The 12627-nt window shown below is 58.0% G+C and overlaps 1 protein-coding gene across 2 annotated transcripts in view; it reads left to right on the forward strand.

Annotated features, from left to right (window-relative positions):
* The first annotated feature begins 671 nt into the window (after positions 1–671).
* KCNN1 (potassium calcium-activated channel subfamily N member 1) overlaps positions 672–12627 on the forward strand; it is a 78347-nt gene continuing 66391 nt past the window's right edge. For both annotated transcript variants that reach the window (XM_043536155.1, XM_027834352.3), the window contains exons 1-3: positions 672–977; positions 4113–4719; positions 6255–6618. The gene's annotated coding sequence lies outside the window, so the exon portion shown is untranslated. The remainder of the gene's footprint in view (positions 978–4112; positions 4720–6254; positions 6619–12627) is intronic.

Consider the following 12627-nt stretch of genomic DNA (forward strand, 5'->3'; position numbering starts at 1 on the left):
AGGACTGAGATAATGGGGAGGCTGCAGGTCGGGGAAAATCCGGGCAGCCCAAGCCTGGCCCCCGGGGGTCCGAGAGATCAAAGGGCATCCCGGCTGTGGGGCAGTGTCAGCTGCTGGAGTGGGTTCCCTTTACCTCCCTACACCCTTGCCACGGTGCCTGTTCTGGGAGCTGGCAGATACCGGCGGTCGGGAGCAGCCCCGCACCTTCGCAACCCTCTTCCCCCAGCTTCACCTTGTTGCCCTGCCGCTTGTGCAAAACCCTTCTGAGCCCGCCTGGGAGGGGGGCGGGGAGGGGAGGGGCATCCCAGCACCGCAGGGACACGGCCCAGAGACAACCGGCTCCTGTGCGGCTGGATGGGGCAGGGGACACATTTTTCAGAGCACTTTAAGCCGCGCCTTACGTGAAGCTTTGAAAATTTCCGGCCCATTGCTTGAAGCAAAATGGCAGGTGGGAGCATGGGGGCGGGAAACTGATTGGTTGCTGGGGGGAGGAGTGCAGGGTGGGCAGGACAGACTGCCCTGCAGGGTACTTCGGGGAGAGGGGGAAATTGCTTTTCTGCCTGCCCTGGCACTTGGAACTGAAGGGGTTAAACTCTGCAACACCCTCAGTCCCCCTCTTACCTCCACCCCAATGGCTTGTAAATTATACTGAGATCAGCAAAGGAAGCGTCCTATGACCCTGAGCCCTGTCTCTACCCCAGGATTGGACCCAGAAGCCCCGTGATTCTGGCCTGGGGTTGGGGGTGGTCACTGTTGGTGAAGGCCGTTAATCTGCTAAACGTTTTGTTATCCACCTCGTTATTCCCAAGGTGAGCTGCCCCTTCACAGTGTGATTGATGGGCCCCGTGAAGCTTTAATCCCCCTACTTGACAGCAATGAAGGATGAGTGAGGCCTGGAAGCGGAGAACAGCCTGCCCGGCCTTCCTGCTTACCCCCTGGCTGTACCCCGGGGCAGGAGCCCACTGGGAATCTCCCAGGTATTTAACACCTGCCTCTCCTTCAGGGGGGGCTCGTGCACATTACTTGTATCACAGCAGCATCTGGAGGGTCCCAGGGCGCTGCTGAGAGACACAGCAAGAGACAGGCCCTGCCCAAAGAGCTCACAGTCTGAATAGACGAAGGGTGGGAGGGGAAACTGAGGCACAGAGTGGGGAAGTGACTTGCCCCACGTTACCCAGCAGGCAATGGCAGTGCCAGGAATAGAACTCAGGTCTCTTCTCCCCATTCCCCTGTCCAGTGCCCCAGCCACTAAGCCTCACTGCCTTGCTTAACATCTCCAAGGGAGATGCTTTTCTTCCAACGGTTGCTTCCAGATTTCACTCTCCTCTGTCCTTCCTGCTGCTCCCACACTTCAGGAGCTGGGGTGTAGCTGGCAGTTGCTCAGAAGTTTTGCTTTGCTGCTGTCCTCAGTGGCATTCGACACCATGATCTACTGCCCTTAGCTGTGGGAGTAGCTCCCTTGGCTGGTAGCAGTAGTAGGTTGTTATCCCGCCACTAGGTGGGGACCCAGCCTGCTGTGCTCACATGCTACCTGGGGTTTGTGGGGTGTGCAAAGCAGCTCCCCACTGCCCCTGGGAATGGGGAGGATTTTTTTGAGGGGGGGGCAGGAGGGATTTCCTTGGCTCCTCCCATATCTCCATTCACCCCCTCAGCTCCTCCCTCCCGCTCTTGCTCATTATCCGGCATTTGCCCTTTGGCCAGGGCAGCAGCCCATCCTGGGCCTGCGCCCCGCTTTGGGCGTCGCCCCCTCTCCTCCGCCCAGAGGTGTGGGGATAGGGGGAGAGCCTAGCTCTCCTCTGGCTCTCCCCAAGCTCCCCCCCCACCCCCCAGACAGGATGTGGGGAGAGGCAGGGGCGCGAGGGGCTGAGATGGAGGGGGGGCCCGCGGGGCAGCAGGCCCATCCCCCCCAGCATCCCCCCTCCCGTAGCACCCCCCCCCCCCCCCAGCCATGGGGCGCCTCTGGCTCCGATCTCGCCCAGCCCTTCTCCTCGCTGGCGTCCCCGGAGCATCCTCCAGCGAGGCGGGTGCAGCGCTGTACTGTGCGGGGGGGGGATTTCCTCCCGATTCCCCCCCCCACGCCCCTTCCCCCCCCCACGCCCCTTCCCCTCCTGCAGTGAGACCCCCCCCGCATCTCCCCCCGCTGGCACCGCAGAATCGAGTCTCGCTCCGGCCCACGGCTTGGAATACCCCCCCGGCCCCCCCGCGCCGCTCCTTGCAGCGTTGCCATGCCGTCGTTTCCAACCCCCCCCACCGCAGTAAACTCCACCCCCCCCCGCTCTCATTTCAATTCCTGGGGAAGCCCTCCACGCCGGGGATGCCCCCCTGCCCGGTTTATTTGGGGGGGGGGGGGGGAATCCCGCCTGCCGGACCGGAGCCGAGCGCGGGGCTCCGGGGCTGAATTATCGATCGCCCGGCCTCTCGCGGCCTTTCCTCCTGGGGGGGGCGGGGGGGGTCTGCCGGCTGCCATGGCAACGGGGCATCTCTGCTGCGGCGGGCCGGGAGCCAGCGCGGGGGCGGGGGCGCCCGGGGAGCGCCAGGGCTCGCGCCAGGGCTCGCGCCAGGCTCGCCGGCCGTCAGGCGCCGGGGCGGCCAGGAATCCTCGCCCGGGCTTCCCCGTGCGGCGCGCAGGCGGCTGCTGATGTCACGGAGCCGGGGGGGGGGAATGGGGGGGGGCGTTCCTGGAATGCAGGGAGCCGTGCTCGGAATGACGAGGAGAGGGAGAGAAAATAGCCCCCCCCACCACACACACACACACACACACACACACACACACACGCACACTCCCTGCAGCTGGGGGCTGGGAGGCAGGACAAAGGCATGGGGGGAGGGTGGGGTCCTTTCTTTCCCAGGGGAGCTGGGGTGCAGTGGGTGGGAGCCGACCAGCACGCCCAGGGCGCAGGAGGGGTGCAGGAAGTGTGTGTGTGTGTGGGGGGGGGGGATGGTTGGGTCTCGGAGGGGGGGCTCACGCTGGATACGCAGAAATGAGGGGCTAGGAGCTTGAGTCCTCGTCTCTGCACTTGGGGGGTGGGGGCCGGGCCTTTGTGCCCCCTGGCCGTGCAGTATTCTGGAGCCCTCCGGGGCCCTGGTCACCCTCGGGATCAGCCGCAGCAGTCTCTCGGGAGCTGCCCGCGCCCAGGGGCGGCTGGCTCAGGGGCCGGGTATTGGCTGTTTATTAGGAGGCTGAATCTCAGTACAAAGGGTAAATGACACGAAAGGGGGGAAGGGCTCTGTGAGCTGCGACTGGCCTCTAGCACAGGGAGCTGGGGAGCTGTTCCCCCATGGCAATCCTTATGCGGGGCCGTGCACCCCGCTGGGAATTGCCGGGGAGCTGGTCCATGGTGCATGTGGTCCCTGCTGTCACCACTGCTGGAGCACAGATGCTGTCGGCTCCGTTCCTGGCTTCGCCATTCACCTGAGCCAGTCCCGTCCCCTCTCCATGCCTCAGTTTCCCCTCCCATCCTTTGACTGTTTTGCCTGGAAGCTGTTTGGGGCAGGGCCCGACTCTCGTTGTGTCTCTGCAGCGTGACGGGGCCCCAGCTCTGTGGTGGCCTCTGAGAGCAAAAAGAATACAGTTAATTGTAAACAATGAATGCGAAGGGGCTGGCTGGGTGGAAGGAGCCAATCCTCTGACAGGTCAATGGAACTGGCATTAAGAGCAAATTAGAGATGGCTGGAGGAGCAGCTGAGCTGAGGACAGTTCTTTGTCTCTCTCTGAGAGCCTTTTTCTAAGCAGGGCTGGATGAGTCGGAGAGAGAGACTCTCTTGGGCCGCTGCGGGGACTTGATACATTCACGATTCACAGGAGCTTTCCTGGCCCTACCCCGCCCTCCAAGAGCAGCAGCTGCTCCTGGTCTGCTCGGGTGTTCCAGCTGAAGGCTAGTGAGGAGAGAGTCCTGGGTCCTTGCCTCTGCCCCGTGCAGGGGCGCCCGGATGATGCGGGGCTGGGGTCAGTGACTCGAGACAGATGAGCATGGCCCCTCTGCACAGTGGATCCCTTTTTAATTTTCTGCTAAATAAATAAAGGCCCAATGCAGGGTGAATGGAGTCCAGAGATTCCTAGGCTCCAAGGCCGTTGTCATCTAGTCTGACCTCCAGCCTTTTAACTTCCCCAGCTTCACCAGGGCTCTCTGGGCTAAGAGTGACACAGGGTGGAGCCCAACGGTTTGAATGGGGCAGACACGCTGGAAGAGTTGAATCATATTTCGGTGGCCTGGCTTCCTACTGCATTGCCACACAGGCAAAGGGCAGATGGACTTCTGCACCAGTGCTGGCCAGGCTGGGCGGACTGGAGGAGCAAATCCACTGCTGGTATTAATTCCTACTGCAGCCAGGAATAAAACCGGCTGGTGTTAATTCTGCAGCCAGCGTCTCAAACAGAGGACAATAGTTCTTTGGGGAACAGCTTGCTAGCAGGGCCTTGTCGCTAAACAGTTAAATTTCAGGAGTTCAGCTAACACTGGGATTTGATCTGCGACAAGATCACAAAAAGCAGATTAAATGACTTTGCCTTGGGCAAATGAGAAAGTGGATCACATGCTAAAGTGAGGACGGAAAGCTGAGAGGAGAGAGGAGGTCGGGCTGGTGGGACTTCAAAGGCTGAAACGTTAAAAGGGACCTGGACTTCCTGCAGATGTGGATTTGCCCAGCCTAAGGCGGAACTAAAGCCAGCAACCGTCTAAATACAGATCCAGACAATAGATGCCCCGGCTGCAGATACAGGTACAAATTCCGAGCGTGTGTGTGATTGTGCATGTGTAAGCAGAATAACAATAAGATGTGTGTCACCGCAACCTTTCGTCTGAGGGCCCGGGAGAGCTCTTCTGTTGTTGACAAAGTAATATCCCCTTAGGGAAGTAAAATCATCCCCATTTTCCACACGGGGAAACTGAGGCACGGGGCAGTGACTTGCCGAAGATCACGCTGTGAGTCAGTGACAGAGACAGGAATCTGATTTCCTGCCTACTAGGGCCCTAATAACGCTAACTGCAGCAGATGGAGGGATAATGTGGGCAGAGTACACCAGACCTGGGGGGGCGGGGGGGGTTGGCTGTAATGATAGGTGCTTGCAGTTCATTATTCAGCCACTAGAGGTGTCTGCCTGCTGTACCGAGTTCTAGGCAAGCTATGGTAAACAAAGGCAGTTGAAGCTGGAACACGAGTTGTGTAGAAGCCAAAATCTTTGGCCAGGGCTACACTTGGAAGGCTTTGCCGGCATAGCCATACCAGTACGCTAGGTAGCAAACGCACTCCTAGTGTGGACGTAGCTTCTTGCCAGGATAGCTTATTCCAGGCCCCATGAAGCACACTTTTGCTGGTGGAGCTTGTGTCTGTACTAGGGGCTCCTGCTGGCCCAGCTCTGTCAGTCAGAGATGCACCCTGACCAGCCGAGCTATGGCTGGCCAAAGTCTGTAGTGTAGACGTGCCTCGGTGTCTCTAGTTTTCTGCAATCCCCTCCTGCTTAGGAAGGGCTGCGGTTCCGTAGAGGCCCCAACGGGCTGGTGTGTGGCCATGTGGGCTCCCATGGACGGATAGGGTCTGGTTCCCCACCCAGGCCAATAGTTGTCTCTTGGGGAGGGAAGTGAGAATGACTTTCACCCTCTGTGGCTCGGCCCAGGCTGCCCTGGGATGCTCCCAGCCCACTGGAGACCAGAAGGATATTGACAAACCGGAGGGAGTTCTGAGAAGGGCAAGAAATATGGTGGAGGGGCTGGAGGGGCTGACCTGGGGGGAGGGCAAGATATAAAACACCTGCACAGGTCCAGCTTGCCTGAGTGGGCCCTGTGGGGGAGGAGATGGGAATGGTCAGACAAGGGTCAGCGCCAAGGGGGAGTGGTGCTCTTCGGTGGTGGGGGCACATGGGATGCATTTGAAGGGGATGTGCAGGCAAAACACCCAGCCCAGGAGATTGGCCAGGCCGGGCTGCAGAACCCTCTCTCTGGGGCCACGCTCTGGGTTACTCAAAGCCAGCCGGCCGGCTGGGCGGCACCATCCTGCAGGAGCTGGGAACAGAGAGGCCCCTTCCAGCTCTGCTCCGTTTGCAAAGCACAGGGATTTGCTGCCCCCTCCACCCCTGTGCTGTGTGCAGCCCTCGCTCTCCCCCCGAAGCCACTCGCTCTCTGAGCCGCAGGGCTGGGGGCGAGGCCGGAATTTGGCAGCCGGTCACAGAAACAGTCGGCCCGAGCCAATAACAATAAGGATGCGATGAGAGTGACTCCTTCTGTCTAAAAATAACCTCTTCCCCCAACCCACTCTAGCGTGCCCGGCTGGATTTGGGGGAGGCCTCAAGGTCACCGTCCAGAGCAGAGAAATCCCTCCATTTCGGGGAGGGAACTGGGGGGCATCCCCACGCTTCACCCGAAAGATCCCATGCCCTTTCAGCTCCGAACTGGATCCTGACGCTAAACCTGCCGCAGGGTTTTTGAGCCACCCCTGGCTTGGAAGCAGCTCCGACCCAATCGACTTTTGAACGTCTTCCCTTCGCCGCTCACCTGACGAGACCCACAGCCAAGATTGCAAGTGAGCCCCGCATGCTCCTCGGCCCGTTTTGGGCATCAAGCAGGAAGCGGTTTGGCCCCCTGCTCAAAGCAAAGGCCCGGAACTGAGCTCCGTGGCTGGCAGGTAAGCGGGCGGGTGGAATATTGGGCTTAGAGGAATGCCTTTGTCGCTGGTAGCGTTTTACAGGGATCTGTGCGGAGGGAGGGGGCTCGTAAGTGGCATCTACCCCCAAGCTCTTCTGCTTGCTGTGCATTCAGAAGATGGTTTCTGGCTGGCTGGGCAAAGGCAGAAGGAAAATCTCTCCCCTAAGATTGGGTTTGGGGCAGGGTTTGCAGATTAGGCGACAGCAGGTGGCCTGGGCTGGGCTGGAGTTTGAGGGTGGGTTGGATTGGAGGCATCTAATTGTCCCGACAACCAAGAAAAGTGCATCCGATTGTGGGTGGAAAATGCAGACGCCATTTGGATGCTGCCCTGTTTGGCCTCCCTTGTAAGCGTTGCGTTTAAATCCATGATCCAGGGCTTTTCCCATGCCCATGCAGCCCTGTCCCCTGAAATTATCCCCTGGTGCATTAGTTGGTTGGCACGGTATTGAAATGGGGCAAGCAACGGGGCTTTACCTGCAGTGACGGGGCAACTGGCATGTCCTGAAGCTAGGGCAGGTGTGTTCTACCCGCCAGCACCAGCAGGCGTGGGACCCAGATGGGCATGAAACATGCCAGCAGCAGGGCTGAGGGTGGATTCTACCCCGGGGGGAACAGGTACATGTAGGAGCAGCTCTGAATTCTCCACACTCCACTCAATGTGCCCCCAAATTTCCTGAATGGGTTTAAAATCTCTCCCCTCCCCCCATCCTGTGGTGAGTTTTCTCCCCATGCTTGGGCTGTGCCTACTGGCCGTCCTGGCACAGGGTTTACAGGGCATTTCTGTCTCTGCGTTGGCTCTGGTGGCTCTGGACGCTTGCCTTGCACTTTGCACCGACAAATGTCTCTGTAATCAGCTGCAAGCTCAGGAGGTGCCGTGCCAGCCAGGCTGGGGAGAGATCGGGCCACATCCCCAGCTGGCATCCGTCAGCCCAGCTCCAGGGCAGCCTGGGCCGATTTGCACCGGCTGAGGAGCTGCCCCGGTCTCGTCATCACCATGGATCAGAAGCGGGATTCCGTCTTTGCCCAGCCCAATGAGCCCCCAGCTGCGCCCCGCCTGCCGTGGTGGGTAGAGCAGGTTGCTGAAGGACTCAAGATCCGATCCCCCTGGGCGTTTTCCTTTTGGGTCGCTTTGTTCTGAAGGCCGGGCCATGGCACGACAGGGGCTGCCCGCCCGCCCCGCAGACAGGATTGGTGGTGGAATGAGTGCAGGGGTCTCAGCCTGGTCAGCGCTGGAATGGCAGGGGAGGATGTGAGTTGGCACTGAGGAGCACCAGCAGAGCTGGCGGGTGGGGGATCCCAGGTGGCTGGGGGTCAGGATTGAGAGGCATCATCAGATCTGTGGGGGGGACCCCAGGACTAGGATAGCAGGGATCAGAGGGTGCAGGCTGGGCTCAAGAGACAGCAGCAGAGCTATGCTCTGTTCTGAATTACGAGCCTGACTCAAAGAGCCTACATTCAGCTTTCCTGTTCCCTCCTGATACATGCTCTCTGGAGGGGCCATCGTCCCCCTTTAAGATGCCCAGAGCCCCTGCATAGCGGGTCGGGATCTGGGCCCAGGCAGCTGAGGGGCCCACGTCATGTATTTTTGCTTCTGGGGCTCCCTAGCCCTTTGGGAGTTGCTATGTGGAAGGACGTTCCCGTGCGGAGCGGGCAGGCTGCAGGGAGCTGACAGCCTAGCAACGGGGGCTGTTCCAGCCTGGCTGGGAGCAAGGGCCATGCCTGGCTAGCACGCCGCTAATTAGCCGGCCTTTCAAAAACTTTCATCAGAGCCGCAGCTGTGGCTCGGGAGACGTGATCAGCATGAGGCGGGCGCCACGGAAGGGCCTCTCCGAGGCACGGAGGCAACGGGTTTGCAGCTTTCCTTGTTTCAAGTGAGCCTCAGCCCTGTCCTGGGCCTGGCAGGCAGCTCTGCCGATGCCCCATAATCCCAACCCACAGCTCTCCTGCTATTCCAGCCCTAGGTCCCCCCCATCTCTGCCCCCTACCTCCTCATTTACATCCCTTATTCACCCTGCTCTTTTTTCCACTGGTCCTTTTGGGAGACAGTGTGGTCTAGTGGGTAGGGCACTGGGCTAGGAATCAGGAGGCCCAGCTCTGCCACCGACCTGCTGTGTGACCTGGGGCAAGTCACGTCCCCTCTCTGTGCCTCAGTTTCCCCTCCCACCCTTTGTCTATTTAGGCTGTGAGCTCTTTGTGGCAGGGCCTGTCTCTCACTGTGTGTCTGTGCAGCACCTGGCACAAGGGGCCCTGACCTTGGTTGGAGCTTCTAGACGCTATTGTAATACAAGTAATTAACTCTGGTCGTCTGGTGTAATATTGGAATTGGCTACGTTTACTTAAATTCCCTTTGTTCCCTTTTGACAAATCCAGACACTAGCTGTGCCTTGGGTGCTGTTACGCAAATAATAGAATGGACTCCAGCAAAAGCAGCTCTGCCGTTGGTCTAGACCGGGGGGTAGGGGGAAGTGTCAGAACTCCTGAGTTCTAGACCCAGCTGTTGGAGAAAGTTTGGTCCATTAGTTGGAGGGGAAGGAAAGCGATTTGGGATTCCTGGCCTCTATTTCCAGGCCTGACACTGACTCACTATGTGACCTTGGTCAATTCACTTCTCCTTTCCATGCCTCAGTTTCCTCAGCTGTGAATTAGGTACAGGGCTCACCTACCCCACAAAAATGCTGAGGTTTAATTGATGTTTAGGGTGCCATGGAGGCTCTAACAAGCCCCCAGCCTCTAGGGCGCTCTGGGCTTGAAACCCTGCATGCTGCAGATGTTAGGAATTTCCCAGTGACTCCAGGGTTGGAACTCAGATCTTCCTCTCCACAGAACGCCAGCCCCTCCCACCTGAGCTAAAGGAGAATCCCCATTTACTGCGTGCTGTGTAGGGTCTCTGACACACCACCGAGCAGTTCTGATTGCATCCTGTAGAGGGCAGTGGAACACGCTCCAGCCAGTTCAGTGGCTTCTCTTAAAGGGATCCTCCCAGGGCTTTTTGTGAGGAGGTAGATTTTCCCCAACAAACCTGAGCCCAGCCCTGCATCCAGTAAAACACAGCCCCAATCCTGCAACCCAAGACAGCCCTGCACCCCCTAATGCTGGCCCCCCAAAATGACCCTGCACCCCCAATCCTACAGTTAAACTTCCCCATGCCCGCTCTGGAATGTCACTGCTCAGTATCTCCTTGCCCTGCATGCCAGCCCTTCCTCTGTCCTGCCCAGGGCCTTGTCATTGCTACGAGGACCCTGTGTTCTCTATTGGCACAAAGAGACGCAGCTCAGCCAGCCGACGGAGCTCGGGAGCTTGGCAGCAGGAAGGAGCCTGTCATTGCATCGGTTGTGAGCGGAGCTGGGTGCGCTGCAGAGCAGCTGGGCTAAGCACAGGGAAGTTCAAAGGGATTTGAGGTGGAATACCCTTTAAAGTGGGTTTTTAAAAGAAACGTTTCAGTCAGTCCAGTGGGGTTACCGCTCTGGAACCCGCAGCCCTGCGAGCTAGGATGACCAGATGTCCTGGTTTTATCGGGGCAGACCCAATATTCAGGCTTTGTCTTTTATAGGTGCCATTTATTCCCCACTCCCGTCCTGATTTTTCACATTTGCTATCTGGTCACCCTACTCCAAGCACAGAGCCCGCTGACCTCTGCAGAATGGCAGGGTTAGGCCCTGACTGGCATGGCCCGACACAGGAACAGCCAGCACTCCTAGCTCTCACACGGCGCCGCTCATCCCTAGATCTCCAGGTGCCTTCCAAAGTCATCATTGCTGTTCTACAGATAGGGAAACTGAGGCAGAGAGTGAGCGAGAAAGTGACTTGCCCAAGGTCACCCCACAGGCCAGTGGCAGAGCTGGGAATAGACCAAAGGAATCCTGGTTCCCAGTCCCTCCTGCTTTAACTATGACATACCTCTCCTCTCCCAGGGCTGGGACTAGAAGCAAGGAGTTCTGACTCCCAACCTTCCTGCTTTAACCACTAGACCCCAGCACCTGTCCCACAGCAGCTGCTTTCGCAGTCTTTGGTGCTTAAAGCCCCAGCAGCTGGAATCATGTGGTTACATGAGAATCTCAGCTTCCGTTTAATAAAGAACAGCAAGTTTCTAACTCTCCCGGTGGGGAAAAGCCTGAAACCAGGTGACAAATTGAAAGAACCCAACACACATTGGTTTTGACCTTATAGTTTTAAAGCCAATCTCAGAAATTCATTCCTGGATTCATAGAGTTTCAGGCCAGCAGGGACCATTAGATCATCTCATCTGACCTCCTGTATGTTACAGGCCCAAGAGTTTCCACCACTGCCCCCACGGTGAGCCCAATGACTTGTGTTTGGCTAAAGCATCTTCTGGAAAGGCTCCAGTCTGGATTTGAAGACAGCACGGGATGGAGAATGGACACTTCCCTGGGAGTTTGTCCCAGCCGTTAATCACCCTCGCCATTAGAAATCTGGGCGTTATTTCTAATCGGGATTTGTCTGGCTTTAATGTGAAGCCATTAGATCTTGTTCGGCCTTTCTCGGCAGGTCAAACAGCTCTTAGCACCTGGGCTTTTCTCCCTGCGAAGGTACTTCTGCGCCGTCGTCAAGTCGTCTCTTGAGCTTTTTGGATAAGCCAAACAGCTGGAGCTCTTGGAGTCAGGCGTTTTCTCCAGCCCTCGAATCCTTTTTGTGGCTCATGACACTGGGGCCTGACCCCACCCCGGGCTGTGAATACCGGCGGGCAGCCAGGTCTGGTGCTGCTGAGCTTGGGTGAGTTCTCTGGGACAGTGCCCGTTAATTTCAAACACTCTCCATGAGTGGGAGCCCAGACAGAGACCCGACACTTCCCGTCCCACGCCAGCTCAGCCCTGCAGCCCCACCCCTCACATCCATCCCACCTCCCCCTGTCTAGCAGGCCTATGAAATTCTACAGGGCAGCCATCCTGACCCTGAGTTCCCATGCTGCCTGCCTTTACCCCCCTCCCGCCCATCTGCTTCCCGCCCCCCGGGAGCCTGCACTCCTTTCCTAGGCAAGAAATAGTCAAAGTAATAAATAAATCACCCGCACGGAACCTTTTGACCGCCCGAGTCTATTTTTAGCTGCAGCCTCTGCAGCAGCTGCTCTGTCGGACCCCAGAGCTCCCCGAGGGGCGAGGGCTATTTTCCACCCGACCAAGGTCTGGGAATATTTTGGATTTGCACATCAGCCAGCATTTGACAACAGCGCCTGCGGGATTGTTTAACCCTATCGGTGCTGGGTCCCTTCCCCCAGCCCAGAAACGCTCCGCTCCTCCAGAGCGCTGGACATCTCTTTGCTGGGGCCGCTGTGACATGCAGCCACCTCTGGGGTGAAGCGCAGCAGCTGTGCGAGTTCGTGGCGATGCAGCTTGGGCTATGCTGGGGGGGCTCGCCGTGTCCGGTTAAAATCACCACAGGGGAGTTTGGGGGGGAAGAATGAGACAAAAGCAGCTTGTTTATTAGCTCAGAGCTGGCTCACGGTATCCCCTGCTGATGCACCAGTGTCATGGCTTCTGACTGCGGTCTCCCGTCCGTCCACCAGCCTAGCTGCCACCTTGCAAGCTGCCAAGTGCACAGCCAGGGCTGGTACTGTGGTAGGCTGGCCTGCTTTTTTTATTCCCTTTCTGGGCACAGACTTAGCCCATGAAAGATCGTCCCCACTGGCTCCTCTCCCGGGGCATGGGGGGAGCAGGAGACGGGATATCTCTTGATTCTAGTCAGGCTTTTGACACAGTCCCACATGACAGTCCCATAAGCAAACTAAGGGAAGTGTGCTCTAGGTGAAATGACTGTAAGGTAGGTGCAGAACTGGTTGAAAGATCGTACTCAAAGCGGAGTTTATCAATGGTTCGCTGTCAAATTGGGAGGGCGTGTCTAGTGGGGTCCTGCGGGGGTCTGTCCTGGGTGTGGTACTAGTCAATATTTTCATCAATGACTTGGATAATCGAATGGAGAGTATGCTACAAAATCTGCAGATGGCACCTAGCTGGGAGGCGTTGGAAGCACTTTG

This window comes from Chelonia mydas, chromosome 25 (genome assembly GCF_015237465.2).
Source record: "Chelonia mydas isolate rCheMyd1 chromosome 25, rCheMyd1.pri.v2, whole genome shotgun sequence".
NCBI lineage: Eukaryota > Metazoa > Chordata > Testudines > Cheloniidae > Chelonia > Chelonia mydas.